Genomic DNA, 7,566 nt, shown 5'->3' on the forward strand with positions numbered 1-7,566 from the left:
ATATAGCCATCACAAAACTATAGCTACAAGACACTAGATAATTCACACAAAATGAAAATACTTTATTTTGCTACTCACGGTGAGGGCAGAGGCTGCCATCCATCACCTTTGCACACCACATTCCTTCTACCATCACATCTACTTTTACATTGGAAAACAGCAAAACCAAAATAGAATAGAAGGTACCTACATGGTTCACCCACTCAAGGCTCCTTAGAGCTCAATCTCACACAGAAAAGATGTACATGAACAATTAGCATTCCTTCTCGGAGTGTCTCTGGAAGATGAGCAGGTGTGCTTTCATGTTATAAGATTATTTTTTTTTCAAATAGCACAGAAATGCAACAAGGGATTATACCACAATGTTTGCATTTCTATAGGCATACCAAAACTAACATGTGTGATACATTCGGTCAGTTTGCAAATGTCATTTCCTATAAATGCTATGTGTCCCAAACAATACTCATCTTAAATATAGAAAAATATTAAATAAATAAATAAATAAAAAGAATATGTATCAATATTTATTACATATGGCTACTTTATCATTTTAAGTACAATTGATAGCTCACACTCAGCTGAAAGCATGATCTGCTCTCACAGTATTTTAGGAGGTTTGTGAATCTGAAAGAATCAACATCAACTTACAGCATCACTTTGCTCTACATAAGCATGCAGAAAGCCATAGCATTTTCTGTATTATCATTTTTTGCCAGTCACCTCCCTTCAGCAATATGAAGAGAAAAAAAAAATAATAATAATATAACATTGGAAGAACTTGCTTAGCAAGGCAATTTATTAATGTATCTGAATACTGCAAATGAAATTAACTTGTTAGCACTTTCATTGTTTTGGTAGACACATTAAATTCTTACTTAAGGCTTTTGTGTTAACAGAATAAATATTGCTTTTCTTGTATAGACTGAAGTAATAAGTATGAAGACAATTAATAGAGAAAATTAAAGGCAATCTTCTTTTTCGCAGGACTGTTATTCTATTATCTTTGTACTCATTGTATGGTTGGTCATCAAGAATCCAACCTGCATATGCATATTTTAATAACCTTTTTTAAAGTTATACAAGCTGTTTAAATAGTCACTGAGGCTCCCATTCAAATCAGTAGCAGTTCCACCACTGGACAAAAATTCTGCAAGAATGTATTGCAAAACTTCACTCTTCCCCTCCCACCCCTCACCAGGCACACAATGAAAAATGGATGCAAAACACTAGAGTAATTAAAAAAAATAATAAATAAAGGAGAGTTCAGATATACATCACCAGTATAATCATTGCACTACATATAATTATGAGGCACTAATGAATACTGGTGTATTTGGTTACTGATGGAGGGTGCAGAAGCTGCCATTGTAACCTGCACAGCCCACACACCTTACACCACATTCCAGCTGACTCAGGTTACTCCATCTTTCTTAGGGCCTGAGATTATGTGCTGGCCACCAGGACAGGCCAACATCATTAGGAGGTGGCATTTGCACAAATGTCATTATTTCACAGGTTCTGCTTCAAGATTTAATCCATGTCACAAGCAAAACACAGATAAGGAACCTGTAGGCATGTGTGCATATATATGTATGTATATTTCTATCCTAAATACCACAGTGCTACAAAAAAAAAAAAAAATAATAAAATAAATCACTGGAGAACAGATATTTTCTCATCAAAACATTTCAAAAGATCACATCAAGATGGCATGTCATAAGGAAGCAGCAGGAAAGAGGCCAAAAAACAAGAGTGAGAACACAAAAGCTGGGAGTGCACTGGAACCAATATATTTTTCTGAAGCAATGATTTGCACTATAAAAATTTACAGGCAAAGAGTATTTTTTAAAGCTTCCTACCAATCTGTCACAACTGGTTCTTCTCACTAGAAGGCAGCTGTGACCCTCAGAAGCATTACTGATCGTTGGATCTCCAATTCCTGATATGCTAGAGCATTATAAAAAATTAAGTGGCATTTTCTTAAATAATGTAAAAGTGTCATTACATTCTAGGAGCAACTGAACTACTTTCTCTCATACTTACAACAAAACAAAATCCTGGAAAAGCTTTTTCTCCTAGACTGAAAAAAACGGTTTGCTAGTAATGAATCTTTACAGAGAAAATGCTGCATAATTTCATGTCCAAATCCTTCAACCATATCTGCAGGAGATTTCCACATCTATGCCAAATCATAATAATAATAAAAAAACTATACTAAGACAGATGAGTCATTAAGATAATACTGTGGAACTTGAGATACATATTCCAGTTCAACTGTCTTTTTCTATCACAAATCAATTGTGTGACTTCAACCCAAACACTGGCTCAATTTCCCATCTGTGAAGATAATAATTACAGATTCACACTTCAAAACTCACAAGGGATTTAATAGTAATAAGTAGGAGAAAAAAAAAAAAAAAAAAAGATAAAAAAGAAAAAAAAGAAAAAAAGTAATGTAACTTAGTACTTTTGGATATCGCAAGTTTCTGGAATGTCATTAAGGTCAGGTGAAAACATTGTTGATACTCTGTGTCAGCATCATCATTCAGATCTTTATAATACACCTCAATAGTGTATTTTTTTCTTTTATTGTTTTTGTGTAGAATCACAAAATGCCTACAACATACAATCCATTTTTCTAATGTAACGTCATTTTTTACTTACTGCTTGCCTGTTCTCTTATACTATCCTTGTATCTTAGTATAAAACAAGTATCCTGCACAGGGTAGACCCCTCTTTCAGATAGAAACAGTAGTCTCTGTAGGAAACACTAACATTTCGTTGCCACACAATGGAGAACAAACTATACTCTTCAGTCACAGAGTGTGTGCATTTACAATACCTAAGTGATACAGCCTACTATCCAGTAGAAATCAAAAAGCAGTAAATAAAAATAACCAGACAGTTAACTAGTGAACTGCTATACAGGTTTTTCATACAGCTGCATGTAAAATATATGACTGCATCTTCCATAACCTCACTGTTACAGGCCCTTCCTGAAGCATAAAAATCAACATGCAATGGTACAGGCACAAATCATGCTACGCATTTTAAGCGCTTACAAGTGCTGTATTTGACATGCCATCCCACACAGCCAAAACACTCGATAGTTAAGGTCTAATACAAAAGTGTACTTACTTGGTCAACGTAATGCCATTTACTGTCATTGTAGAAAATGGCCAAATAAACACAATGAGACAAAAGCACAGTGAAGCTGCAAAATTATTTCTCAGGAAAATATGCATGTGCAGTGGCAAGCAGGGCCTGTTGTTTTTTGTTTTTTGTTTTTTTTTTTTTCCTTTTTTTTTTTTTTTTTTTTTCTCCCCTCCCTCTGTGACTAGCCCCTCCAGTTTCAACAAAGTTGCTCACAAGGTAGAAGACCTGAGGCACTGAATCTTATAACAAGTATTAATGTCTGCAAGATAGAGAGTAGAATTCTAAATTCCTGCCCCTAACAAGCTGGTAGTTATTCTAAAAATAAACTATGCCTATTAATTTGATTTGAAGTGTCTATAAGATTTCCTTTCCATGAATACTTTCACTGATCTTTCACTGATACACAAATGCCATTTCATCCAACCTGTTTTAATCAACCACAGAAAAAAATTGTACAGTTTTCAGTTCCAACCTTGCCTCAGAGGTTGGTAACACCTGGTAAACACACAGCCTCCCTAAACTAGGACATCTCTGGAAGTGCAGTGAAAGCACTAGATGATCCATGAACTAAAACGGTATGTAAATGTCACGTCCTGAGAACAGGCAGGTTTTTTAGGCTTCTCAAAATCTACCATTAAGTTTATTTTCACTAAACACTTTTCTCAGAGATTTGTATTTGTATAATTTGTAACCACATGTGAAAACCATACATGGACCTTATGCAATTGTGAGCTTCCAACTGCTCCAGATGAGCTAATCCAATAAAGCCATAGAAGAACCAAAGCCCAAGAACCTTCATGGAGGAGTAGGAATTTGACCACATGGAGCAACAGCTTTACACCCCTCTTGTAAATTATAAAACAATCCAACTAAAAAACAGAAACATTGCCAAATGTATTTTAAAATTGTTCAGTGTTCAGCTACTGACTACAAAGCTGATTTAAGGCATTAGGCTTGAATCAGAAACTCAACCACAGCTTATGCAGCACAACAGACTGTACTCTCACACAACCATATGCTTAGGCCTGAAGATACAAGACTTCACCTTCTCAGCATTTTGTGACTAACAGACAAATATCAAATGCTCTCTTTCCACATAACCCAGATATGGAACATACCTGCATACTATTTGAGGTCCTCCTTCCGATATGACTCTACACCCATCTCCTTACTCAGGCCTGCACAAAGCCCTCTAGAAGATAGGCCTTGCACAAGATATTCCAAAAAGTCCTGCCAGGGAGCAAGGTCAGGGCTATGGTACTCCACACTGCAGACTGACAGACAACTTGCCTACTGAACTAAATTCTCCCAACAAGCTGCCTGAGAGAGCTACTGCAAGAATTCAGAATTTAGCAGAAAGTGGATCAGCCTCCAGTAAGAAGAGACCTAAGCTCCTCTCCGTAACCTTTCCCAGTAGGATTGGGTAAAGCTTTCATCTTTATCTGCTTCTTTCTAAGAACTAATTAAAAATAAATAAATAAACACACACACAACACACCACAACAACAAATGGGAATATCCTGGCAAGCCAGAGACAAATCTTTATAGAAAGCAAACAAAAATTGTACTAAAACGAAAACAGTGTAAATGGACAGCTGCTCTTTCCATTTCCCAGTGGTTGAACTAGTGAGATTGAGGTAGTCTTTACCAGAGCAAGGGATCTTAATTTGCCTGTACTGTTCCTCAGTAAGTATAGTCACTCACAGATGTATGAAACAACCCAGAAGTTGGAAATGCATGTTAGGACTCCATACTGAAAGACCAAAGGGACCGCCGCACTCCAGACTCCAGCAAGTAAAGGAACTCCAACCTGCAGGACATATCGCTTGTTTGCATGACACGCTTCCAGCATAGCCTGGACAGCCACAATATTACCTTCTCCTGAGACGGTGCTGCCTATTTTTCGGGTGTTGCTTTCTGCTTGCGATCCTAGAGAACAATAACTTCAGAGTGAAAAGTCATTATCATGTCTCTGAGAGGACTTTCGAAGGCTAATCCTTCCTCTGAGTTATTCTAGGACTGAGTCAGCCTTTCACATTTCCATTTCTAAGAAAACATTCTTGACATATTTTTTTTTCACTGTTCCTGTAATAATACTCTGTTCTACAGCAGCCTCAGAAATCATGGGCAAAGCAAGCCCCAAGAGATAATCACCAATGCAAAACAAGGTTTATGCATTATTATTACTTCTAGCTAGATAAATACAAATCTTGCCGTCCTTTATACTAATTGCATTTGTACTACAGAGACACATAAAATGTGGAATTGTAAGGAGGACGAGAACCCCCCTAAATGATTAGGCGCAATGTCTTACTATCTAAGCTTTTCCAGTTCATTAATATTTCACTTTTATATATTCCTCAGCTGCTTTTACAACATGTTCCTTTCTCTCCTTCTTAAGTGTGAGCACAGAGAATTGTTTGAAGTAACTAGTAGACCTTGCCTCACATCCCCACCTCCCTGCCCCCTGAGAGTTTAACACTTCAAGTGCAATATATACTAGATGGAAAAAACGCATCTGGCATAGAAGAGAATAAGAAGGGATTTTGAATCTCCCTTCTGGTTACGTTCCCCTATAAAGGTGTGCGATAGGAAAACAAAGCGGACCACGTTTCTCTAAGCTGAGAAACTTACTGCTGTCAGTTTCAAAGGCAAGACAGACACAAAGCTCTGAAGGGTTCAACTCTCTGCGGAAAAGCAGGACTGCTGCATTCCCTCGCAAAATAACAGAACTCACTGCAACTTTCTTTCCCTTGCAGGAAAGTGAAAGATCACCTCCTTCAGCCAGGAGAAAACGCACAAATTATCGAGAGGAGAGGTGGGATTTTCACAAACCTTTCCCATAATAAGCGGCACCACCGCCATCTGCTCCACCTCTCGAGCCTGCCGTGTGTTTCTGGAGAGCTGTCAGCATCCTCCAGCTCCTTTCCCCCAAACCCAGCCCCGCGCAAAGGCCCCGCAGCACCCCCACGGCGCTGCTCACGCTGCTGAGAAGGCTCCTGCCTCTCACCCCCACGGGTCGCGGGCAGATTCCTCGATAGCCAGGGCAAGGAGAAGGAGAAGAATGAGGAGAGGAGCCCCGAGGCGAGGCTCCAGACAAAAAGCACCGCGTCTCCCCACCGACCTGCGGGGCTCACACCCCTCTGCAGGCGCAGCCCGGCTCCGCGGGGTGGAGGGGGGGGGGGGTTGCAGCCGCCACACGGCAGCCCCGGGGCCACCTGCGGGCTGCCCCCCGCCACCTCCCCGCCGGCTCCTCGCCCCCCGGCACCGAGCTGCGGCACCGGCAGCGCCCAGCCAAGGGCGCAGGGCGGCCGGGAGCCGCCGCCCCGCCAGCGCTGAGACGAGGCGAAGCGAGGCCGGGCCGCCGCGGGGCGCCACCCTCGGCATCCCCTCAGCACCTGGCGCCCCCCGCCACCCGCCCGGGGGTCGCGCTATAGGGAGGGGACGCGTTACCTGGCCGGGCTCCACCGGCGGGGGCTGGGGACCCCTGCGGCGGCCACCGCCGCCACCTCCCCGCCCGCCTTGCTGCTGGCTCGCCGGGCGAACGATGCGGCCGGGGCCGCTCGCCCCAGCCGGTGTCAATCCGTCTGTCCGTCGGTGTCAGTCGGTCATGCTGCGGCTGTGGGGTGTGCGTGCGGGTGGGCGGCGTGCGGGGACAGAGAGAGGGAGGCAGCGGGCGGAGGGGGGGGGCGGGCCGGGGCGGCGCTTCCGCGTGTGTGTGTGTGTGTGTCGGGGCCGGGGGGGGGGCCGGCTGCGATCGCGTGGGGGGCTGCGGGGGGCACGGCTGCACACGCGGGTGGGTGGGTGTCCCTGCGTGGGTGGGTGGCTGTGGGTGTCCCTGCGTGGCAGCCTCCGCGGCCGGCAGGGGTTGGAGCAGCGCTGGGGGGGGTTGGGGTTGGGGGGGTGAAAGTCCGGGTCTGCCGGGCAGGAATTCAGCGCTGCCCCGGTGTGTTTACACTCACCATCTGCTCAAGGATTTCGCGTTTGTTTGTTTATTTATTTACCTATTCATTTATTTTTTTCCCTCCCCCGCACGCTAGGGGAACCAGCTGATTTCACTTCCTCATCTCCTTTTTTCTGATAACGCGCTTCGTAATTATTATTTTTTTTTTTTTCTTGTGAGCCCGTCACAGTCCAGGCACGTTGCCATACGTAAAAAATGAAATGAAATGAAATGAAATGAAATGAAATGAAATGAAATGAAATGAAATAAAATAGGACCGTGTACAGGGCACCTAAAAAGCAGTTACGGTACCAAAGGCAAGGTCTCATCCACACTGGTGTGAAAACGGAAATAATCCACCTGGAATATTGGTCAGGGCAGCAGCCAGTTACAGGGCATTTGCTGTAAGGAATGAAGTTCCCTTCCCAACCCAGAAAGGAAGGGTAAAACAGAGGAATAGCCATGCT

At 42.9% G+C, this 7,566-nt stretch overlaps 1 protein-coding gene across 1 annotated transcript in view; it reads right to left on the minus strand.

The window, feature by feature from the left end:
• Positions 1-6,682, minus strand: part of CCSER1 (coiled-coil serine rich protein 1) — a 648,644-nt gene extending 641,962 nt beyond the window's left edge. Inside the window, exon 1 of the mRNA XM_032187512.1 lies at positions 6,610-6,682. The gene's annotated coding sequence lies outside the window, so the exon portion shown is untranslated. The remainder of the gene's footprint in view (positions 1-6,609) is intronic.
• Positions 6,683-7,566: the final 884 nt, after the last annotated feature.

The sequence above is a fragment of the Aythya fuligula genome, chromosome 4 (genome assembly GCF_009819795.1).
Source record: "Aythya fuligula isolate bAytFul2 chromosome 4, bAytFul2.pri, whole genome shotgun sequence".
Classification (NCBI taxonomy): Eukaryota; Metazoa; Chordata; class Aves; order Anseriformes; family Anatidae; genus Aythya; species Aythya fuligula.